At 38.3% G+C, this 26,405-nt stretch overlaps 1 long non-coding RNA gene across 1 annotated transcript in view; it reads left to right on the top strand.

Moving 5' to 3' along the window:
- Positions 1-4,549, top strand: part of Gm13575 — a 30,183-nt gene extending 25,634 nt beyond the window's left edge. The window contains exon 3 of the long non-coding RNA XR_374582.2: positions 2,636-4,549. This is a non-coding gene — a long non-coding RNA (predicted gene 13575). The remainder of the gene's footprint in view (positions 1-2,635) is intronic.
- The last annotated feature ends 21,856 nt before the right edge of the window (positions 4,550-26,405 follow it).

Here is a 26,405-nt window from a genome sequence, read left to right as displayed (position 1 = left end):
AGTTTGTGTTGTTGCCAACACAACCTAAACAGACATTTCTGTGACATTCTACAAACCTTGTGGACATAACACAAACGTCCTACTTAAAGCAATACCAAGTGAATAAATAAGAAATAAAGGTTAATATACACTTACCCCAAGCTAACCATTATCCTCTCTGTGGAAAACACAAGGACACAGTATTTCAGTTCCTGTAGTACAGGTGATATATATATATATATATATATATATATATATATATATATATATATATATATGTATATGTATATGTATATGTAGTACAGGTGATATATATATATGTATATGTATATGTATATATATATGTATATATAAAATATAAATAAGGCATATTAAATTATTTTCAGTGTAAAACCACAACAAAAGTCATGCATGCTAATCTCAATCTTCCAAGAGTTAAGGAAATGTGAAGCCACAAGATTTAAACAGACAGATAAACATTCAGATAAACGCACAGACAACATAGCATACACACCCACTGGTCTTTTGAGTAAAAATGTGGATAGAACAGTTTTCATGCTTCATCCACAGAATCCAGATCCACTAGACAGAGGTGTAGTGACCGCCAGTCAAGTTACAGTGAGAAAAAACATTCCTTATTCTTAGAAAATACGTTGAAAAACCCTTAGCCGTATAAAATCCATTAACTGATAAAGTATTTCCTTTTGGTAAACATTTAATTTTACTAAATAAATAGACTCCCTGTTCTTTTCAGTTACAATTTTGCATTTTATAAGGCAGCCACTGTCTTACTCAATTACCAACGACGATAGATTCTCCTTTGACATACTCTCACCCGCTAGTCTGGATAGACTGAAGTGCCCTCAGCTGTTCTGTAGGCACTTACTGCCTCAAGCTACTGGCTCAGGGTCTGATTGAGCTGGAAAATAAAGACTGAAACCCCACAATGTGACATTTTTAACTAATCAGCGGCAGGATAATTTCTTTTCGGCCCCTGGTAATGGATAGATGGTCCTTCCTGCATGTAGACTCTATGGTCGGTATAAGCTTAGAAACGAACATGGTATAAAAAGGGAATACAGTAATTATTATCAAAACTAATTTGTACCTCAAACAGCCCAAATTAAATTCAATAAGCGCAGTAGAAATTACAGTGATTTAAAGTCTGGTGTTTCACCCTACTAAATTTTTAATTGTGGCAAATATGTTCAGCTTCTGGGATACAGAATAAAAAGCAGGCAAAGACTCCCGACATTCCTCCATATAAAAATGTTTTTGTAATCACTCTATTTAAATAGTAACATCTTATTTTTTTAAGCACTTAGTTTCTTGATCAGGATCCATATTCATGGGCTCTCGCTATAATCCACTTTACCACTTAATGTTGCAATTCAAATGTTCAGTCAGAAGCAAAGCCCTCCAGAATAAAGCATGAATATTACCGTGTGGGGTTGTAAAGAGAAGACTATTAGAATATATCACCAACACACTAGGGGACCATTTAGTCCACTGCTCTAAATACATCATTTAATTACAATGGAGACATTACTTCATGTTTCTACTGATGTAAGTATTATTAGAATTCATGATATTCGCAGGCTACTGTGGGCCATTACATTGGCCATAAGCTATTCCATAAGATTTACTACTAAGGGCCCGCAAGGGTATTTGAACATTCATGGATTCTGTGGCAGTAGGCTTTTATCTAAGACACATAAGTGAGGGACAACCGAGTTATTATCTCTAAGAAACATAGCTTAATATTTTGGATTCTAAAGGTTAAGGTACCATAAATCCTGAATTACTCTGAGATATCACATAAAAAGACATTTTTATTTTATTTTACTCTATTCTGCCTCTTAAAATATTTTATGATGGCAGTTTCTGGAGTTGTACCATGTTGTTTACATTCAGTCCCTGCATGCATCAAAACACTGACACAGCATTTCGTTTAGACTGTAGTAATGAAAGCAAAAACATATTTTTGGTGCGCGCACATGTGTATTCGTGTATGCGTGCGTGCGTGCATGTGTGTGTGTGTGTGTGTGTGTGTGTGTGTGATGTGTGTGGTGAAAGAGGGAAGGGAGAGTCAGGGGTTAACTAAATGTCTTTTTTTTTTTTTAAAAGCATATTCCTTTTCAGTTTGGTGAGTCTTGCTTAGTGCTTTGATTGGCTCTTTTCATGATGGGTGTCATTGTGTGGGCCTGATCTGATCTGATCAGTGACTGGGTGCAGAGCTTTAGGTCTTCTGAGAAAGGCTATTCTAAGGGCTGCACAGGGTAGCTCAGAGCGTGCTTCAAGAAACGGCTTCAAAAGGCTGCCAACATCTTAGACAATGAACACAGCCATCCAAACTCACTAAGGATATATGATGCGTAGCTAAGCAAATTTATCATGAAAACAAGAAATGAAGATAAACTTGATTATGAAATGAAAACTTCTAAGTATCTTCCCAGCAAACAGAAGCATCGTGGCTTGGATGTCAACACTTTGAAAATGCAGGTAAAGCACAAAGTTCTCGTTGTTTTCTGGTGTCAAGGCAAAGGCAGCTTTCCTTTCTCTCCCAACCACTTTCCTTGGGATTAGAGGGCATCTGGTTGTTTGTTTGTTTGTTTGTTTGTGCACAAAAAGCATGAAATTCTTTTGCATTTTCCAGGAAAACTCTCATCACCATTTAGCTGTTTTAGAAATGTCTCAGGACTGCAAAGAGGCACCAAGACGGCAGAAAGGAACCAAGAAGACACAGATAAATATATTTGTCAAGGAACAGACAGAAGTATTGACCGGGACCAGAAAGCCTCCTGGAAAGTTGCAGATGTTGAATATCCGGATCTGCACTAAGCCTCATTGCTGTGGCAGATTTCCTCCCCCCAACCTTCTCTTTACCCAATACAAGTCAACTCTCTGAACATCTGTTCTGGCATTAGGATTTCCACCAGTGCCACCTTGCTGTCTGTCACCAGAAGGGCTAATCAGTATTCCAGGAAGTCGATTTCACAACACATTGCTCTCAGAGCCTTGTAAGCCATGAAAGCTCTGGAAGGTTATGCTTAAAGAAAAGAAGAGTCAATATGATAAGCAGAGCTCCTTTGGTTAAAATCAGTTGCTTTACATTCTATATGAAATACTTAGCTTTTCTAATAACCTTGAAGCAAAATTATTGTGAGTTTGCTATCTAATTACAATGAATTACCATTTACGGCCAAACATATTAAGTCACTACTTGTGTAGCTCACAAATATAATGCATATATTTTATTCTCAATCAGTACATATTTACTTATTCTATATAGTATTTGAAATATCAAATATAGTATTTGATATCCAAGAATTTTATACCATGGTTAATAATAAAATCATTTTGGGGAAAATTTTAACACCTTTTAGTGAAATCACCATGCTTCAAATATTAGCTAATTATTTAAAATAATCTCAGCACTAACCTAAGAATTGATATAGCTACTGATAATAATACAAGTGATATGTGACCAACTAACAATTGTTAAGGTGAAGACCATTAGAATTCTAAATGTCTTATGCATATTACTTTATATGGTCCACATAATAACTGCATCAAGCAGATAGAATCATCTTTCTGTAGTGGTTTGAATGCAAATGGCTCCACAGGCTCATAGAGAATGGTATTATTAGGAAACAGAGTACATGTGGTCTTGTTGGAGGAGATATGTCACTAGGGTTGTGGGCTTTGAGGTTCAAGGTTAGTGCCATTCTCTCTTCCTGCTACCTGCCCATCTGGTTACAAAACTCAGCTCCAGGACCTGTATGCTGCAATGCTTTCCAACATGGCAACAATGGAATAAACCTGTGTACTAACTGTAATCCAACCCCATTTAAATGTTTCATTTATAAGAGTTGCTATGGTCATGGTACTTCTTCACAGTAATAAAATCCAGACATTACAACTTTATGAATGACAAAAATGAGGCTTAAGGAATTGAAGTATTCTCAAGGCAATATGTCTAAACAGAAGCAGAAACACAGTTTCCACAGTGGCCGTCTGGCAGCTCAACCACATTCATAACATAGCAAGGACAGACTATCTCTTCTTCACCACGGATTCTCAAAACTCCACTGTTGTATACACACACACACACACACACACACACACGTATATATATATGAGAAAACACAAAGATCTGGAGGGTTGAGGTGCTCTCCACAGAAACCTCTTTATTTTTCATATACCTTGCTAGGTAAAATTTATTTTGTCCAATCTACCTGTGCTTTTATACTTTTTCCCCCTGTAATCGTACTAATCTCCGATGATGGATTTTTTTTTACAGTTTCTCAGATTTACCATCTACATCATGTTACTGTTTCTTGTTTCTACAAGATAGTCCACTCAATCTGCCCCCTTTAAAAAGAAGCTAAAGTGGTAACATCATTGTTGTCGCAAGATAAGTTGCCTTGAAAATATGATAGTCTAGAAGGTGCTATCCTCTGCTGTGATTTCAACACGCTAGCTCAAAGCAGGCAACACAGGAGAGCCCAGCAGGCAAATCATCTCAGGATGATGGCTGCCTCTTGAACTAGGTACACCACTAGGCAGAAGCTGGAGATGAAAATCATAATTTTTTGACTCCTGTGGAGGGAAAATCTACTCATGGAATGCAGGGATGTCAAACAAGAGCTCCCAGAACATTTGTTCTGAGTAGATCTGGTTTTCAAGTGGGCTGAGGGGTAGGCAGATGGTTGAAAAGAATTAGGATTCTAAGTTGTCCATCAAATGTGTTGAGCAGCAAAGCCTTCTGCAAATCCTTGGGATATAAAAACAAACAAAGCCAGGCAGAAATCCAGACCCTGTGGCTCTATTATTGTGGTAAGAGTGTAAACCCCAAAGAAGAGGACACACACTCAGAAAATGTGCTCCTGGGTCCTGAGCGCAGTGTCTCTCAGGCTCATCCTGTTTGCTTGGCTCTGCTGCCCTACAGAGCATCTCTATCAGTAAGTCTCCATTTTTAGGCTTTGCCACAAGGGATTCAGACATTAGATGTGGAATCCATAAAGCAACTCTCTTTGAAGCCATTGTCTCTGTGTTTGGAATGTGGTGAAAGCCCCATAGATTCCCCTTGCCCGAGGCAAGAGTGGAAACTCAGAGACAGACAGTTGGCCTTAATGGGACTTGCCAGTCTGGGCAGAAGTATATGGTCTTGAACACTGGGAGAATGGCCTAAAAATCTTTCGGTTCATTTGTATATAAAAGTATATTTTTTAATCAGGCATACACCTGTCTATGTTGATAAACTTTTGAAGCTTATATTTAAAAACAGCAGATGCAATGTAAGCCAAGATCCAATTGTTATTTTAACATACATGAATGCTACTCCATCATACTGATAGCTGCTCATCAGTGTGCTTTACAATCTCAATTAACAGAAGGAAAATCTGCACCCACCGTTTTATATTTTAATTTGTGTATGCCATTTCAATGCCCTCAAGAGAGTTCTTGCCAAATGTAGCATTATGTTTGAAATACTTATTCTGGTCCCTCTGACATATGTATTGAACTAAAACGTATAGACAACTCAAATTATAATTTAGATATTATCAGGACCATATGTATTTATTCGTTTGCCTATTTATTTATTTGAAAATTTTTAGCATATTACCCAGGCTATCCTGAACTTGTGACCATGCTTCGGCCTCATTAGCTTACAGGGAGTATCTTACCACGTTAAAATAAATTATAAATCTCTCTGTGAATAGAAGTCTTCTATGCATCCCACTCCCCTAACTGGGCTGCCTTATCTGGGCTCAGTGGGAGAGGATGCACCTAGTCCTACAGTGACTTGGTGTGCCATGGTGAGGTGATACCCCTGGAGGGTGATCCCCACACTCAGAGGAGAGGGGGATGGAAGATTGAGGGCTTGTAAATTGTAATTAATAAGAAAGTAGAAAAGAAAAGGAAAAAAATTAGAAAAGAGTTTTCTGAGGTCACAAGATTTTTCCTGTCTAATTACATTAGTGCAGATGAGGCCTGTGATTGGACAGGGAAATGGGAGGTGGAGCTAAGAGTTGGGAAACAGGGAGCCTCAGAGGGTAGGCAAGAAAGGAAGATGCCTAAGGACAGCAAGCCACAAGTAGTCGTGGTATCGTAAGGTTAGATTAATTGGAATAAAGCTTTTATCTGAAATTATTGTATTGGCATCTTGTAAATTGTGATATTATTGATACATGAATCTGATTGGTTAATTAAGCTTTAAGAGTCTTTATTTTTACCAGGTTGCTGGGCATTGTGATATGTAACTGGGAGGTTCGAGGCTCCATTTAGTTACTGGAATGTGGGATCACCTACATGGGTTTATGGCTGAGGAAGAAGTAGTGACACCAGGAACAAGCGAACGAGAGCTGGCGACACAGCTATCGGGCACAATGGGGGCTAGCTGGAGAGGAGGCTAGCTGGAGAGGAGGCTACCTGGAGAGGAGGCTACCTGGAGAGGAGGCTACCTGGAGAGGAGGCTAGCTGGAGAGGGTTACTAGCCTTAGGCGTGCAGGAGTGTGGTCTAGCCTTGCCGAGACCTGGTAGGATTGTTTTTTGTTTGTTTGCTTGCTTGTTTTTGTTTTTTTTTTTGTTTTTTTAATAATTCCTGCAACACTCTTGGACATACCAAAATGGCTATAATAGTAAACATCCTTGCTACCAAGCCTAATGACCTAAGTTTGACTCCGGGACACCACTTGGTGGCACAAAGAAACCAACTCTGGCCTGTGCCACATGCTATGGCAGAGGTGTCCTAATACACACCCAAATGAGAAAATGAGGATTTAAAGAAGTCCTGGATGTAGGCCTTAGTATAGTCATGGTGTTAATCGAAAAAATTTGAATATATTATAAATGATATTGTTGTCAGCTACTTTTACATCCCTTTAATATGAGGCAGAGCCTTTGGGAAGAGGAACCTTCAATTGAGAAAATGTTTTTCCACATTGTCCTGTGGGCTAGCCTGTGGTGCATTTTCCTTATTGATGATTGTTGCAGGATGACCCACCTCATAGGGGGCAGTGCCACCCAAATGCAGGTTTTCCTGGATGCTATGAGAAAGAAGGCTGGGCAAGCCATGAGGAGCAAATCAGCACACCTCACTCCTCCACAACAGCCTCTGCATCAGTTCCTGCCTCCAAGTTCTTGGCCTTGAACTCAAACACTGATTTCCCTGAAAGACAAACTACAAATTTTAATATAAAATAAACCTTTCCTCCCTAATTTGTTTTATCACAATAAGAATCCTAAAAATGAATTTATGAAATTCCTAGGCAAATGGATGGACCCTGAGGGCATCATCCTGAGTGAGTAACCCAATCACAAAAGAACTCACACAATATGTACTCATTGATAAGTGGATATTAGCCCAGAAATTTAGAATACCCAACATATAAGATACAATTTGCTAAACGCATGAAACTCAAGAAAAACGAAGACCAAAGTGTGGACACTTGGCCCCTTCTTAGAATTGGGAACAAAACACCCATGGAAGGAGTTACAGAGACAAAGTTTGGAGCTGAGACGAAAGGATGGACCATCTAGAGACTGCCATATCCGGGGATCCATCCCATAATCAGCTTCCAAACGCTGACACCATTGCATACACTAGCAAGATTTTGCTGAAAGGACCCAGATATGGCTGTCTCTTGTGAGACTATGCCGGGGCCTGGCAAACTCAGAAGTAGATGCTCATAGTCAGTTATTGGATGGATCACAGGGCCCTCAATGGAGGAGCTAGAGAAAGTACCCAAGGAGCTAAAGGGATCTGCAACCCTGTAGGTGGAACAACATTATGAACTAACCAGTACCCCCCCCCCCCCCCCCGAGCTCATGTCTCTAGCTGCATATGAATCAGAAGATGGCCTAGTTGGCCATCAGTGGAAAGAGAGGCCCATTGGTCGTTCAAACTTTATATGCCTCAGTCAGGGGAATGCCAGGGCCAAGAAGTGGGAGTGGGTGGGTAGGGGAGTGGGTGGGGCAGCATGTGTGGGACTTTTGGGATAGCATTGGAAATGTAAATGAAATAAATACCCAATTAAAAAAAAGAATCTTAAAAAATGACGATTCACACATTTTCAAGGATAAAAGTAGAAATTTGTTAGAAAAAAACTTGCCTCAATGGAGATAAGTGATAATTTTAGTCTCCAGTGTTTTCTATATATTTTGGAGAAATACTACCTATTTATGAAATAATAGAATGCACTTATTACTAAATAGTTTACAGAAGTAGTCATAAGACATCTAGTTGACATAAATTAAAGTAATTTGTCTGGGAACAGTTCATATAAGTGGTAATACAATGTATTTTGCCAGAGCACTATCGTTATAATTCTTAAATCTAAAATTATGTAGCAAAGTTCACAGGGTAATTTATTATATAAAGTTATCTTCATTTATTATTTAAAAAATTAGGCCATTCAGCGTTTTCTTTGTTTTTTTTTGTTTTTTGTTTGTTTGTTTGTTTGTTTTTGGACAGAACAACAAATATCAAATAGAGACTAAAGATTACATTTTCAACATAAGAACATGTGCATGCAAATTTAAGATTCATACCAAAATTACAACCACCTTTAAAGAAAATAACAAAAAACAATGGGTTATTCTATTCTTCAATAATTCATCTCCTGACTTATGGGAAATGAACAGAAATTTATCAAGTAAAAATTGTCACATTTTCCCATTACTAAAAGGTACACCCTAAAAGTGTTAAGAAAATAAAGATAATATGAATTCCAGCATACCTTCTGAAAATAATTGTTTGGAAAAGAACATGACATTGTATATTTTCCTAACTTTTAAAGCAAACCTTGGACCTATTGATTCTGCTTATTCTGTGTAGAGAAAACATTTTTTATGCAACTTAATTGCAAAGCTAGCCTTTATTTTCAAATCAATCATGCTGGCTTCTGATTATAGAATCTCACTTTATTTTTCATTTCAAATAAATGTGCTGATTTTGTGACCATTGAAGCTATTTCACTTTAGAATTTTAATTTAAGGACAGCCAGGTAGGGTTTAATTTTGCACCCCTACCCCCTCCTTTCTTTTGTCTTCATTGGCTCAGAATCTCGTTACTGTTCTGTAGTAACCAGTGCACGGCGAGAACCCAAATTGAAAAATAACTATTTCAATATAGTGTTTTTCAATATGGCAAAAATTCTAGTTTTACTATTATGTACCATCTTTAACAGACCAAGCTAGACAACAGTTTCAGAGGGTGTTTGGGTCAGCAGGAATCCTCTTCAAATGCAACATTTTATGAAATCTCTTTGTTTTGAACCTCGATGTCTCTACAGCCAGGAGGTAAAACAATGTTAAGATTCCGGATAGGCAAAAGATGAGTTATGTGTTTGGCAAAATAGGTGAAGGACAAATGCACAGTGAAAGAGTAAAAACACTATAGATCACTATGTTCTTTGGTAAGTCAGTTCACTTCAAATATACTCTGGTATAGGCGAGTGCATGTGTCATCATGTGCATTCTTGCATAGGTGCCAGTGTGTATGTGTGTTTGTGTGTGTGCATGTGTGTGTGTGTATTATCAGCACATATCCACAAACTTGCTTGAAATAGAAAAAAGAACATTTGTTATTTTCATATCTTCCTAACCAAGCCTACTGATCTAGCTTTTCGGTGTATGGTATATATTTGCTATACATCTCAATAGCAAAGCTAGCCTCTATTTTCATATCATTGCTTCTGTGGTTTTCAGATGCTATTATTAGATTAGATATGGTTAACGTTATTGTTTGTTATTTTTAAAGTTGGTCTGATGTATGAGATTTCATTTGCAGGGATCCTGAGATGCTCATATCTACATGTCTAAGGAGATATCCCGTTGGTTCTACCTTTTTCATTAATGTGCACCATAAAACACACATTTATATTCTAGGAAGGCATTGTAGCCCTCACATTTTATCTTCTATCTGCCCTTTCCCATGTATATTTATGTTCAAATTGTCTCCTTTTCCTTTCAGCTTCCTTAAGGGCATAAATTGTGTCAGGGCATCTCTCTATTCACCTAATGTTTGGAAAATTTTAAACCAAGAGAAACCAAGTTTACTGAAAGACAGAGCTTAACTCCAAGTGAAATTTCCAAAAGTGAATATAAATGACTACTCTATCATATGTTTACAAATGTCTGTTTCTGTATGGATACTACAGCTATTGAAAGGAATATGAACAGCTCAAGATTCTGAAAACATCTCTCCTGTCTTATGGCAAATTCCTTTCTAGCAAAAATATTTGAGTAGAGCAAGGTGCCTCATTGTCAAAGGGGTTATGAGTTATATGTTTGCCTAGTTAGATGGAATTAGTAGGTATCCCCCCTTCATCATTTTGGTACCCCCCCCAAAGAATTACTGCATCTCTCACCTTGTAGTTCAAGTGAATTCAGTAGAGGAAGACAGAATTGGGTGCTAGAAAGGCTCTTGCGATTGCAATTAGAATAATAGATACTCACCTTCATCTAGTCCAGAATGTCTAACAAGGACTAAGCCAGTTGTGTAAATAAAATAATAAACATAGACAATGCAGTAATAGCTGAAAAACATTTTGATCTGCCATGTAAATTACATGTAAATTCATATATTTCTAACTAGATCTGGGTAAAGAAAATTACCTAACATTTATGGAACACATAATGTATATCTGATACTATAAATAAATTATTTTATCCAATATTAATTCTAGGCACTAATTATTGTGGTTAATTTTGTTTTAGAAAATAGGAAATTAACTTTCCAGTATTTACTTGAGGATGACTTATAAGATAGAGGATGACGTAATTGATAGAAGATAAAAATCTCAGCCCTCCTCTTGGGCGTTAACTTCCTGCCACAGACAAAACAACTTGTAGCAAAAAATTAACATCCATAAGCTTGACTGAGGGTTTATAGTGACCTCAGCCTTAGAGATGATAGTCTGGTGATTCCTGAGTTGGAATTAATTATGAATCTGGATTGTGTTTATTGAGCAGAGCGCTTTGAGAACAGAGCTCACAGCATTCACGTATTTCTCCTTTTATCAATATTTACAAAAATGCTTTAGATTATCCATTTTCGTGGGAAACTGGAGGCAATTTCAAGTATGAAACACAGCAGAGTTACATGTATTGTTTTCCACATCCAACTGAACATCACTAGACACCATTCTCAGTGTAACCATCCATCTCTCCCCCTAACATAACTTGAAAATACCATCCACATAGTGGTGTCAATACAACAGGAAGGATGGTTTTTGGAAAGAGCAATATAATTGCAGACAGAAACTGTATCATTTGCAGTAAGTTATTTTGCAGTTTGATTAAATGTACAAATGCACTAAAACCTTCTTTTTCATTTAGTCAGGAAGTCTCATGTAGCCTAATTAGGAATGCAAAGTGATCTTCCAATTAATCATGGGTGATGGTGAGATTTTTGTGTTGAAATCTGCAAGGACGTGCATCTCTGAAGACATCATGCACTAATAAAAACCAGGGGGCAGCTTATAGTCCTGAGCCCTTTAGAGAAATACACAGGTGGCATAGACTGAACTGTTCAGAAGAAGAGTGCAAGGCAAGTTACTTGAATAGAAGTATCTTTGTACTGGCTGTCATTAAAAGATTCAAAACACTGTCAAATAAAATTATAAATCAGACCCATCACTGGGAGGGGGGGGGACCTTAGTCCTTAGGGTGCTTGATGACCCAGGATAGGGGGTTGATGACACCAGGCCACTGAGGCAGGAGTGGGTAGGCAGGTAGGGGAGCACCTTCATAGAGGTAGGGGGAGGGAGGAGGGGAGGAGGGTTGTGGAGGGGAAACTGGGAAGGGGGATAATGTTTGAAATGTAAATAAATAAAAATAACCAACAAAAAATTTGAAATATATATGTGTGTGTGTGTGTGTGCGCGCGCGCACACACACACACACACACACATATTGGTTGAATTCTAAAACTAGCAGTGCTATCCTGACTCATTGTGAGTTTGACCATTCTTCTGGTAATCTTAGTAGAGATCTTTTTTTCTGTCATACTAAGTAAACTACCTTAAACTTCAGGCTTTAATACAAGTTTATGTCTTAGCTCTTCTGGAAATCAGCAGTCTGAGATGGAGTAAAAGGTTGGACTGTTGAAGTCCTGAAGTGAATTCCATGTTCTTTCCAGGGGTGGGAGAGGAAGAACACTGCTGGCATTTCCTGCTTCTAGAGGCTGTTTGCTCTTCCGGCTTATGACTGCATCATTAAAATTTTGCTTTTCTCATTTCTCCTAAGACTCTCCTTTTCTAAGGCCCTAAAAAATTACTTTGTGCCTACCTGGGATACATGTAATAATCCTCTCATCACAAAATTGTTTATTTAGTAACATCCATAAGAAAATAAGTCACATACATTAGCACTACAAAAGTCAATATAGTCACATGTTTGAAAGCCTAAGACAAGTAATATTTGGAGGAGAAATATTAATTTTCATATCACAAGGTATATGTTTGTAAGAATAGACAGATTATTCTAGGGCAAAAAGTCTGGCCTTTGGAACAGGCAGATACCCTAAAGTTGGATCCCAGTTCTTACCTAAGCTGGTAGCATCTGATGTGACTGTTATTCCTGGAATACCTCATAGACAAGTCAGGAAGAAATTTTAAAGAAGGTCCAGTGTGGTGTTTTGAATATGCTTGGCCCAAGGAATGGCACCATTAGTAGTTGTGGTCTTGTTGCAATAGGATATTGTTGGAGAAAGTGTGTCACTGTGGGGGTAAATTTTGAGAAACTCCTGCTAGCAGGCTGCCTGAAAACAGGCTTCTCCTGTGTTCTTTCAGAAAAAAAGCATGTAGAACTCAGTTCCTTCTCCAGTGCATTCAGTGTCTACCTGGATGCTGCCATGCTTCCTACATTGATGATAATTGACTGAATCTCTGAACCTGCATGCTATCTCCAATTAAATGTTGTTCTTTATAAGAGTTGCCTTGGGAGTGAAGCCCTGAGGGTCAGCAGAAAGAATAAAATCCAGAAATCTTGGGAGGTAGGCAGGGGGCAGCTGGTGGGTGGGTGGGATCCCTTTAGAATATAACAGAGACCTGGGAGGTGAGAGATATTTAGGGCTCAAAGGAAGGAACCTTAGATGAAATGAGCTACAATGGGGAGGGGAAACTTGTAGAACCCATCTGCAGTAGAAAGACAGGGCATCAAGTAGAGGGATGGGGTTATCATCCTACAGTCAAAAGTCTTGACCCAGAATGGTTTCTGTTTAAAAGAACTATCGGGACAAAAATGGAGAGGTTACTGAGGGAAAGGAGATCCAGTGACTGACCCAAATTGGGATCCAACTCAAGGGGAGGCTCCAAGGCCTGACACTATTACTGATGATATGGTGTGCTTACAGATAGGAGCCTAGCATGGCTGTCCTCCGAGAGTCCCAAGCAGCTGAAAGATTTAGATGCAGGTACTTACACCCAACCAATGGACAGAAGCAGGAGAGCCCTGTCATTGAAGTAGGGAAAATCTGACACAAGAGGAGGAGGAGGAGGGCAATCCCATAGGAAGACAGCAGTCTCAACTAACCTGGAAACCAGAAGTCTCTCAGACACTGAGATACCAATCAGCCAGCATACTCTGATACAAGGCCTCTGATACATACATAGCAAAGGACCACCTGTTCTGGCCTCAGTGAAAGAAGATGCACCTAACCCTCGAGAGACTTGAAGCCCCAGGGAGTGGGGAGGCCTGGCTGGTAGGGGAAGCCTCTTGGTGACAGGAAGGAGGAATGGGATAAGGAACAGTAAGAGGGCCAATGGGGGTGGAGGGATAATGACTGGACTGAACAAAAAGATTAAACAACAACAACAACAACAATAAAAAGAGTTGCCTTGGTCATGGTGTCTCTTCACAGCACTGGAAAGCCAAACTAAGACATCCCCCCAAATGCTTTGTTTTTATTGGTTCACATTATATCCCACATCAAACATCAATAAGGAATCTGGATAAAGAATAACACTATTTTACATAGAACTAATAACTTTAATTATGGGTTATTTCCTAAGACAGGAGCAACTCTCCTGAGTTCACATTGAGTAACCAGACAAATAACTAAAAATAATAATATTAAAAGGGAGTATCCTTAAAAAAAAAAACGAGTGAAAAGGGATAAATACTAAAGACTGTATGTACTGCCAAGCACTCAAATTTTACCCAGTAAAAATTACAAGGAAGAATAATTTTTAATATACACAATTACCTTTACTTTATAATGAGCAGTATGTCGAGAACACAGAGTATTGTGTCGCAATTCTTGTAATATTACTACCATTATTATTATGTAGTAACTCAAGAATCGTTGGAATATGAAAGATTCTAGAGACAGTAATGACATCTTTAACTTTGTATGCCATCTTTAACTCTGTAAAGGGTGGGAATCCTTCACCTAAATGGCCCGTGTCCTGACTAGACTTATTTCATCTGTTGCTCCTCATGCTGCAACACCATTACCAGGTTTGCATTTTTTCACCTTGTTCAAGTTCTTACCCAGCACTTGTTCACATTAGCTTCTAAACTTTATCTGAGATTCTTCTGTATGACTATAGGCACAGGTTCATGATTCCTTTTCTCTCTATCGGGGAGGGGAGATCTCAGCTTTTTCTTCTCTAGTTGATGGATAACTTCTTAGTTTGCCCCTCTTCCATGATAATTGTTTCAGCCAGAGAGTCCTATGGCCAGTGTGCTGCTTGGATGATCTTCATTGCTGCCCTGGCTGGACACCATCCACTGCTGGTTCTCACACAGTAAGCTGTCAGGGCCAGAAAGGTATCTTTCCCAAAGATAACACCAAGAAGGATCGTGCTTTCTATTTGATGAGTAAAACTAACTTTTCCAAACACAGTCTGGTGGAATAGGATAAAAGTGTGTATTAGTATGGTAATATCACAAAGTACACTGGTTCTGGTAAGGCTAGTATGATAACTACAGGCAACTGAAGAATGCTAAGAGTGAGAAATAGCCTTCTCCAGGGAAGAGTACACCAATTGGTTACCCAATATCCAATGGTCAGCCCTGGAAACATAATACAAATAACATTATATAGACTGAGCAGAGCTTATTTAGGAATATTTCTACATACATATACAAATATTCATGAAAAAAAAGAGGCCATGAATTTGGAAGCGAGAAAGGAGGGGTATAATGGGATGGGGGTGAAGGAAGGAAAGGGAAAGAAAATAATGTAATTAGATTTCAGTTCCAAACATAAAACTACGTTTTAGCCTAGGAATCAAGGACAAAGTTTTCTGATATGGGATTTTTGTCTTGTTCACATTCTGTCCAAGTCAAAGTTCCTCTTAATAAGGATCCTAAGCCTAGGATCATTGCCATTGTGCTGGTCAATATGAGGATAGACCAGCTACTTTAAGGAGGGCAAAGTATTCTGTTTGGACCGAACTTTTGCTTTAACTAAAACACTTGTGAATGCTCGTCATAATTGGCAAGTTACTTTTAAAAGATAACAGAGTATGATGCCAAGCTTACTGAGTTAGGATAGACACAGCATGCAGATCTTGTAAGAGAGTTCTTTAGTCTCTCCTACAGTGTGTAAGAAGCTGAACATTCATCAGAAATGAAAATATTTACAAGCATTTTGCATATTCTTCTCTGGCAGTATGGACAGATGCTCTGGGGTAATGGTTAAATGCTAGTTTGGTTTACACAACTTTGTATGGAGAACAGCTAGCAACATTTCAATGTGTATTCTGACTGGGTTTAAACTATAATGGAATCTCCACTTTCTACAATGCAACATCCATTGTGTTGCCTCTTCCTGTGACATCCTAGAGTGCTTATGGCATTGATCTTAAATGTGGTAAGAGTCATTGGGCTTAGAAGTAGAGAGGTTCTCAGGATCCACCCATCCACATCACCTTCTCTGACTGCCTACATATAATCTCATTCAGAAGGCATCCCGAGAGGGGAATGTCCCAGACTACAACTCTCCAGTCTTAGGGTTTTTTCTCACAGTAGGTCCTTTTCTCTAAGGTCTCTTCTCCACTTTGCACTCTTGGCCATCCTTTTGAAACTTCAGTCTTTTAGAGCACTCCTGTCAACTGTTGACATAAAACATAGAAACTTTCTAACATGGTGAAGTGTATCAGTCTATGAAGCACTCCTGGAGGCTGGGGAGATGACTCACTGACAACGAGGACTCACTACTCTTGCAGAAGAAGCCAAGTTAGGTTTCCAGCACCAACATGGCAGCTTATAATTAGCTGTAACTTTAGTTGCAAACAATCTAATACCTTCTGGTGATGCAAAACTATATGCTCTTAGTACACATACATTTATGCAGCAAAAGCATATATATATGAATTATAAAAAGCATTTCTGCACAGCTTTCTTAGTTTACCAGCATAACACTGTTTTTATGGTTATTGATATACTGGATGCTTTATCTATAACCAAGAAAATTGAGATTCACAGTCATTAAGAGACTTTAGAGGGGTCACATATCACATACAAGCAAAGGACTAGAGGACGCTATGGGAAACACACACGTGATTTATCCTTCTTACTGTATGAATTCCTTCCCTGTTTATTTAAAATATTTCTCAAATACTTTATTCCATCCTGTTACTAACCAGAAGGTCAGCTCATATGCTAATGCAAAATTGTTGTTCCCCAAATGATGTAAATTATTTTTTCGTATGTGTACAGAAGTTAGCCTTTTTATTGACTGATGAGAAACTTCTGGGAAACTTGAGGAGAAAAAAATAAATAAAATCCAGTGTATGCTTTCAACCCAAGGGCTAAAATTTGAGGTGTGGTAATTTTTTGGAAATCTCCTTTCAAGTCTCAAGGGTCTCGGAGAACTGATAGCATTTGGTGACCCTCAGAGGCAGTATATCATCCTCAGAGGATTGAAATTGATTTTTTTTCATGTTGCTGTGTAAGAATTCAGAGCCTTTCCTCCCTGACCCGCATGCTGCCTAGGAGTGTGCCATGGTGCTAACAGTGAAGGCTGTGAGCACGGGGCTTTGGGGGAGTCATAAAGGGTCAGCAGTAGGGCTCTCTTCCTGCCTGCACTGTTTTGAAGTTATTCTTCCAGATTGTATTTTCATTTTCCTTCATTCTTCCCCGCACACCAGCTCGCATGTCGGATCAATCTAGACTCGCTTTATATTTTTCTTTTAGCTTCTGAGCAACATAGATTGTTTGCCTAGTAACTGGTTTTATTCTTATAAAGGATTTATGAATGAAAGTAGCCAATGCATTTGAAATCTTTATGTACCACTCAACAGATAAAGTGATAAAGACCTTTGGCTGAAGGCTTCCCGGGTTGTTGGTCAACTCAGCTTTCAGAGCAGTCTGTAGTAAGTACGAAGCCACATTGTACAGGGTTCAGAGTGGCTCCACAGTCAAGCTGGTCACACTGAAGGTGCAGAGATATTCATTTGTACAGACCTCTTCTAAGACCCAGGGGCAGAGTTGAGCAGTAGTGTGCTTGCATGTTATGTCTTTCTGTAAAATGTCCCCACCTAAGGCATTTTAGTACAAAGGTTTAGTGAAGACTGACTTTCCACCCTGTTCACTTCGGTGTCAAGCGTCATCAAGAGAAGAGGGGTTTTGAGGGGCATTTTTAAAGGAGGCTGCAGTGGGGATACACTTAGCTGGGGGCATACTGGAAAAACATTCATCTGGTTTTCAGAGGTGTCTGTACAGCATTAAGTCCACACAAGCCCTTTCACTGAAGGAGAAGCAACCAGGTGCCAAGACAGTCATGGAGACAGCCGACCTGACTGTGTGAGGAAGGTAGCAGAGGAATCACCCTCGCAGGAAAATGTCCTGGTAGAAAAAGAACTCTTATAGTCAAAAGACTGCACAGTTGTCTGCCATAGATCGCATCTGTTTCTAGTAACAAAACAGCCATTGTTCTTTTTAAGATTATACTCACTGGAGCTGCATCTATAATTTCAGACACTGTCTGTACCCTTTATTCTTTACTTCTTTTAAAGTAGGGTGAACAACATAGCTCTAGCACTCAGGGATTCATAGGGTCTTAATTATGACGGGGACAACAGAAAGCTTACTTTCCACAATTTACCTGGGACATAAACACAATAGACATTTTCCAAGCGTAGTAACAATTTTAATATATACAGAGCAGTGTCAATAATTATTTTGGAGGCCAAAATCAACTTTCTGTAGCTATTGATATTGGGAAAAATGTTTGAATTCTCATGAAGATCAACAAAGAATTCAACTGATAATCTTTCTGTTAAAACATAAGATTTGTGACTATAAAGAGTTCATCAAGATATGACAGGAAATGATAAATATGGACATCCTAGGCAATTTATGAATTCATAAAATGCTATTTTTCTGTAATTTGGAGTGTAGTATATTTGATTATTTTAAATTTCAATTTTATCTTATTTGAGAGAGAGATTGAAAGAGAGTTTGTTTATGCAGGCACATCGTCACACACATGTGGAAGTTAGAGAACAACTTTCACTCTAGGAATCAAACTCAGGCACCTTTCCTTTTACACCTGGTGAGCTATCTTTCTGGCCCAACTTCTGAATTTATTAAATTAAATAAGACGGTCAATTTTCTCATTTTAAATAAATATCCATGTTTGAATCAGCCCACCTACCTCCTAACATCACTGAGGCTAAGAAAGATCATCACATATACGCACAAGTAACACATGCCTAAATATCTCAGTTTAAATAACATTTAGAGACTATACTTTCAGAAGGTATTCCTACGGTAAAACTGCAAACAATCATAAGCAAGCTACATTTCTAATATTCACAACTCCGTAATTGTAAATTTAGGATAAGCTTGATTATTTGGGATGAATTTGGTTTTGAGAGTTGTCTTTAGATGTTTGGAGTTGATCAAATCTCAAAACTGAAATTTAACATAAATGACACTTTGTCAGGAGGAAAAGAGTTTGAATGTCAGACCCAGGCAGAAGCTTAGCATCTAGTACATGACTAAAAATTCACCTCTTCTCAGTTTTAAAATATGAAAAAAAAATGTAATCACAGTATTTGGTAACTTTCAGAAATAAGATTAATGAGCTCTTTCCTGGGCATTTGAGATTATTATGTCAAAGGAAACACAGTTTTCATGTACGTGTGGCAATCAATGGCTTGATGTTATTAAGACTGAGTTCAAACAATAGTGCATAAGACTGAGTTCTAGGAAGGGTGTCAACATCACTACCACCACCACCACCACCACCATCATCATCACCACCACCATCATCATCGTCATCATCACCACCTCTTTATTATGGATGAGTGAACCACAAGACAGGGGTTTTTGCTTGATGACTAGAGAAGTAAAAGAGATTTTATATTTTACCCCCAAACAAAATCATCATATAGAAAAGCCACACTATACTCTTTCCTATTGGCAAGGCCTCAGTTCTTTTGGGAAACAAGTTTCTGGCTTAGTTGTCTGCTAATGAAGGAAATACTCCAGAATTCTTACAATTTATTATCTCAAAGGAGGCAGGTTATATTTGAGTTTGTTGAAAGGTGTTTTGCTGCTTTCCTCCCTGCCTCCATATACAAAGCTCATTTTCATCTATTGAAGGGGAGGTGCTATCAGTTCAAGATGACCCCCAAGCCCACTGGCTTAAACAATTACTTGCTTCTCTCCCTGAAAATGTCATGCACGTTTTAAACACATTGACAAGTAAGCTTGAAATGCTTGTCACATTTGGAGATGCTACAAAATGCAGCCTACAAGGATAAATGGATCTTTGGAACAAAAACCTTTATTACGTTCAGTCTTTATGATGGTTGTTTGAATCTTCAACACAGGAAAGGCATTCTTGTCTTCTATTTCCACTTCCCAATATTTTCTGAGTCTTGTTGTAATTGTTAGGATTCTTTTAGCTACAAGCTGAAGAATCCCCAGTAAAACTTGACTTAATTAATGTGAAAATAGTTCCATATTATTGGAAATCTAAGTTAAATCACATGGGCAAAGTCATTATCTCCAACCTGGGTGATCTTCATCTCTTTCTATGGTAATTTCTGGAAGTAGCTCCTCCTTCTCATTAGTGGAGACAGGATGTTGGAAATACCAAGAGTCACATCTAGACATAATAGCTTGGAGAAGAAAGACATTTTTGAAACAGGACCTCATTATAAAGCCCAGAACTTACAACCTGCCTCGACTTCCAAAGCATTGGGATTAGAGGTGTGTGCTCTATAGCTGCATGACGCTCTCTCCTTATAGAGTTCTAGGAGCAAAAAGGAACCTCCTTAGAAGTCCTGTGCCATTTCCTTCTCTTAAGATAAAAGTATGTACTACATGCTCACTCTGGAACCAGTTACAGACAAATATCTACATCAAAGCCCAGGGAAACAACAGGAGAAATGGAGGTTATAGCATCAACAACCAACACCCTTCTCTTCTCACCGGCCAGCAAATCCTTTATTTCACAGGGTTCTTTCTTTCTTTGCTAGTGTTAATGCCAAGTCCAAGAACAACTCATGGTAGGAGGCTTGTATTAAATCTCAACGTTATGAACCTAAGTGCAATTATAATCACAGATTGGAGATCACTTCTCATGTCTTGGTTTTCATCAAAATGTCCCTTTATTAACAGGTAATTCAGAAGCAGAGGCAGAAAATTGTATTTTAAGTATTACCTCCTGTACTCAGAAGCTATATGGCGTTAGACAGGTTACTGTTTACTTCTGTCAAATTAATATACTAGGGATCACTGAGTGTGTGTGTGTGTGTGTGTGTGTGTGTGTGTGTGTGTGTGTGTGTGTTTGTGGCTGAGATCCATCAAAACTTTTAAATTATCTAAAAACATGGTGAAACCTTAAGGGTTATGTGGAGCTACAATTTATTGAGTCTTTGAAGTATGTATGATGTGAGTAACAGTAGGAAACATTACTTTTGATCATGACAAAAGTTTTATCAGTATTCTTTCTGTCTCTACAAGTGAGAAAAACTAGGTTGCAGAATTTGATTAGCCTCAATAAGTGGTGGAGCTGAAATTTGAAATGCACCCATGCTGAAGCCCATCTTAACTACCACGCTACAGAGATACAGAGTCATCACTGTGTGTGAAACTTCACTTAGCCTGAAGCATCCTCAATATGTCTCTGTCAGAACCTACTAATCCAGAGATATTTTCTAAATACTTTGTGGCATGTCTTAGAATTTCACTGTGAAGCGTCTGGGTAGTTACATAACAGGCTTGAACTCCAAGGACATTATAATCTACCCAAGGAAGCTAAGACACTTCATCATTTCAAGCAGCATGCAATACATGTCAATGGCGCATCAGATAAAGGTTGTAAGTCTTACTGGACAATGGGCTTGGGTAGAGATGGTTAAAAAAAAAATAGAAAGTTGAGGTTAACTGGTTTAGAAGGAAACCAGGAAACCAATAGGAAATGACAATGAGGAAACCTTCCAAGCCAGTCACTATAGTTCACTGAAGGACATTAAATGGGGAGTTACAAACCTCTAGGGGAGAATTAAATTAAATGATCTGCTCATGATTAGAAGGTCTTCAGTAGAAGCCCAGTAGTTAATGTTGATGAGAAACTATGATAGTCACTCTGTACAAGTAAGAAATGATTTTTCTCAAGCCCAGGAGTTAGCTGGAGGAACTGGGCCCAGGACTGAGCACAAGCACTCTTGATGGTGAGATGATAGGGTTAGGTCTGGGGCATTTCACTTTGAATGAGAATATTTCTAGACCGTTTTCATGTCTATAAGTGTCTCCTTCCCCCCTGATTTTAATGATTGCTTAAAGAAAATTCCCCAAGGAATGTTTGAACCACATTAAGGATCTCAAATTAGAATTAGCAAGCTAAAGGATGCTAAAAATTTATAGAACCTTGAAAAATATGAGCTCTTGGTATCTCTTGCAGGATCTGATGATGATACTTTATAATCTTGTCTTATATATTTTGTGCTTGCTAGGGAAGTCCATTTGAACTTTTCTACCTGAAGTGACAGATTTGTTTTGTCTAATCATCCAACATTATAGACATATATCAACATCTATTTGCATTTCATGAATGCACACAGTTATAATTTATCAAAGGTTTTTTTCCATTTAAAATTAAAAATTAAAAGAATCTTTAAATGGAAATGAAAAAATGAACCCTGTTCTTGCCTGTTCTTTCTAGCCCTCGATACACTCTCATTCGTTCATGTATAGGAATTTATCTCCATGCCCTTGAATTTTCTGCAATAAACAAGCAAGTATCATCCCAACTGGAGCTTCAGTTTGTACTTTCATGGTTTTTAAAATTCACACACACCCTCACACACACACATGCACACGCACACACACACACACACACACACACACACACACACACACACACACACACACACACAGAGAGAGAGAGAGAGAGAGAGAGAGAGAGAGAGAGAGAGAGAGGGTCCAATCCCCACACAGAGGAAATATTAACTCTCACCACACATTCTACATTGATCTCATTTTCAGTCCCCCTTCCTGTCCATGGCAACTCTCACCTGTAATTCTTGTATGTGCCCAGGAATGTAAAGGAAGAGAATTGTGAATTCAAAGCCTATGTCACATGGTGCAAGTCTGCTTCAAAGAAAGAGAGGAAGAAAGAAAGAAGGAAGGAAGGAAGGAAAGAAAGAGAGAGAGAGAGAAAGAAAGAAAGAAAGAAAGAAAGAAAGAAAGAAAGAAAGAAAGAAAGAAAGAAAGAAAGAAAGAAAGAAAGGCTGGCTGAAAGAGAGAAACTGTCTCACTGGAACTCAATTGAAATGCAGTTAGCATAGGTACCCAAGGAGCTAAAGGGATCTGCAACCCTATAGGTGGAACAACATTATGAACTAACCAGTACCCCGGAGCTCTTGACTCTAGCTGCATATGTATCAAAAGATGGCCTAGTCTGCCATCACTGGAAAGAGAGGCCCATTGGACACGCAAACTTTATATGCCCCAGTATAGGGGAACGCCAGGGCCAAAAAGGGGGAGTGGGTGGGTAGGGGAGTGGGGGTGGGTGGGTATGGGGGACTTTTGGTATAGCATTGGAAATGTAAATGAGCTAAATACCTAATAAAAAATGGAAAAGGAAAAAAAAAGAAAAGAAAAGAAACCGGAGGGACTTAGAAATTCATAGAGAGGTAGTGGAACAACAGAAAAGTGCTAAAGTGAAGGCAACTGACACAGAGAAAGGGGCAAGCCCAGCAGTGGCCTAGGCAACATTTCCCAGGCCTGGAGAGGGAAACCAGAGGGAAAGAGGTCAGGAAGATAAACAGGGCCTTGGTGAGAAAGCTAGCAGATCCAGGTCAGGAAAAGACCACAGCTCCCCAATGTTTCCCATTGCAGAGCTACCAGCCCAGCCATGGCACTGCTCAGAGTGACCTGGACCCTCCCACATCTCTGATTCGCCAAGAAAATGCTCCATGTGTTTGCCCACAGCTTCTGCTTTCCAGATGACTGGCCAGCACGTGTGACTTTCAGTGATTCCTTAGTGGAGGGTTTTATTTTGGAAAGAAAAAAAAATTGATGGTTAAAATTTTCAGTCAAGGAAAAAAAAAGAAAGAAAGGAATGACGAAAGAAAGAAGGAGGGAAGGGAGAGAAATAAGCAGAGAGGAAAAGTAATGTGTCCGTTTTGTGCCTATGTGCATGTTGAGGCAACATTGTGTTATTTCAGGGGAGCTTGAAATAAATACTAGAACATTTGAAATATATTCGTTCATGAGTCCAGGAATCAAAGAAATTCACTTCAGCCCTTTTATACCTTGTTCTGTTTTCTTTGTGAAGGATTGAAAGTAACCTAATAATACATTTGAACACTCAGGCATTGTTACTATATGCTCCAAGCCAATACCTACTTTAAGTAGAGTGTGGGTCATTTAAGAACCCCATTAATAAATGCGGCTTCAGCTCACATTCTATGGAGCCTCATTATTTATTACTTCCAAAGAAAATGTCTTAGACAAAGCTGATTATATCCAATTGGTTTCCAGGAAATGTATAGTTTTTTTAAAAAAAGAAAAATCACTAATTGCATTTTAAATATTCAGAAGTGGTTTGCTGAGCAAAAGTCATTCCAAAGATGATATTTATAATGATGCTAAATGTTCTGATAAATTCAAGAATGACTTTGCATCCTAATCTTTGATCTCTTACTTTTTCTATTTATCTATATTTTTCCTTTTTTTCCCCTTTTTATTATTTTTTGTTTTTACCAGATGTTATGATGACTACTCAAGTAACAAGGCCAAAGGTGAACGTTTTGTTTGTTTGGTTGGTTGTTTGGTTTGTTGGTTTTTGTTTTTGTTTTCTGGTTCCTCAGTCATACCATCCACATCTTATAATTTCAGTGGCATCTTGGATCAGGACCAAGTCTCTCCCAGTATTCCAAAGCTTTTCTACTGGCCATTCCAGGATATTTCGTTATTTCAGTTCATTTTTTTTTCTGTCATTGCCAGTTCCTCCACCACAGTTTGATCCCATCAAACCCACATATTGACTATTCATTGCTTCAGAGCCTACCTGAATTTTATGTTGTTTTGATAAGTTTTCCTGTGTTGGGGTTGAACCCGTGACTTCATGTATGCCAGGAAGAACTCATACCACTGTGCCACTTCCCCAACCACTCCTTTCTTCCAGTCAGCCACTCTATCATCCCTTTTAGTCTACCACTCTATCATCCTAAGTTGTCTCTGTCTGTCCAGTCTGGTTAGGATTCTACCTTTCTTTAGCTTCAATAAAAGTAAGTCTTCTTGAGCTGTAGCAATAGTCTTTAATCACTGTCTTATTAGAGAGACTCTTCAGGATTGAATTCCATACCCCAAAATTAGTGCTTTTAGAGCCTAATTCTCAGTAGCTTAGAATGTGATCTTTTAGAAAGTAGACTCTCTTTTTTAATAAAACAGTTTCAGCTAAAACACTTGAGGTCATATTGGTGTAGGGTGAACCCTTGATTGCATATATTTTATATACTTACAAATATATATCCAAAGTACTGCTGAATTCGACCTTTATCCAAATATAATATATATTACATATTTATTACATAAGTTTTATATATATACATGAGTGAGATTTATATATATATACATATATATGTTTATATGTATGTATGTATGTATATATATATATATATATATATATATATATATGTATAAAAGAGTGAGGAGATTTTTTTTAATTCCCTTGGTGCTGAGTCAAAATACCTGAACTAAGGACTATGAGGAAAGAATGGTATATTTTGAATCACAGTTTCAAGGTACAGTGTATTATGCCAATGGGATCTTAAGTAGCATGTTACATGTGTTTGCAGACAGGAAGAAGAAAGTGGTGCGATCTCTTGATTAAATTATTAATTTATTATTAATTATTAAATTATTTTTTCTTTTCATATAGTTGAGAATCAGAGTCAGGTATGTCTTCCTTTACCTTAATCTAGAAATCTCTCACATGCCCTTAGGTTCATTTCTGTGACCATTTTCAGATCCTTTAAGTTGACAATATTCATCATCACCAGTCTCCTTTATAACTTGACATAACAATGCACCTTCTTTAAGCCATAACTCCTACCTTTTAGCCCCATAGGCTCATGCCATGGTCTTCTCATAGTGACAAATGCATTTAGCCCTGCTTCCAAAGTCCCCATTGTCATTAAGAGTTCCATCACTATTCAAAGTGCATCAGCAAAGCCTCCAGTGATATTTAAACAATTTTTAAACTATGAGCTCCTGTGCAATCAAACAATGTTGCACACTTCTTGACCATAGTGACAAAGAGTGAACATTCCAATCACAAAAGAGAATAAACATAAATATAGCAAGAGCAAACCAACGTCCAAGCCTTAGTATTGATAAAACTAAGTTCTGCATTCCATGTCTAGGACTTAGAATTATCGGGGCTCCAAAGGGACTGAGTAGTTCTTTTTCTCATGATCTGCCAGATGCAGCATATACAGCTTGTTTCTTAACCTATTCAAGTTTATACATAAAGCTTTCCTCATTTCCAACATCCTGGGGCTCTACTACAATGTAGTGCTCATCTTCATAGCTTTTCTCAGTGGCCTTTCATGGACTTCTCTCAGGGACTCCAAATATATGACACATTTCCTGGTTTCAGAACGTCCTAAGAACATGGCACCAGTTTGTATAACCAACACTGTATTTAAATTTTCATGCCTACACAATTGTTACCCAGCAGATACTGCTGCCAGGTTCTCACATGTGCTTGGGATGATGCTTATTCACCTCAAACCAAAGTGACATCGATGCCTATACTCCATGATTAATGGATTTACAAAAGTACTTTTCTACATAAGTTTTGATGATTAAGGACCTTATTCTGTGACATTTCAAACAAAATCCACATTTCATAAGCGGAAACCTTTCATAGGTGTGCTCTTTTCTATTGTCCCAGTGCAAATTAGCAGGTTTTTCATTAATGGGGTTATTCTCTTTAACAA

Source organism: Mus musculus, chromosome 2, assembly GCF_000001635.26.
Source record: "Mus musculus strain C57BL/6J chromosome 2, GRCm38.p6 C57BL/6J".
Lineage (NCBI taxonomy): Eukaryota > Metazoa > Chordata > Mammalia > Rodentia > Muridae > Mus > Mus musculus.
This window is presented reverse-complemented; position numbering and strand designations above follow the sequence as displayed.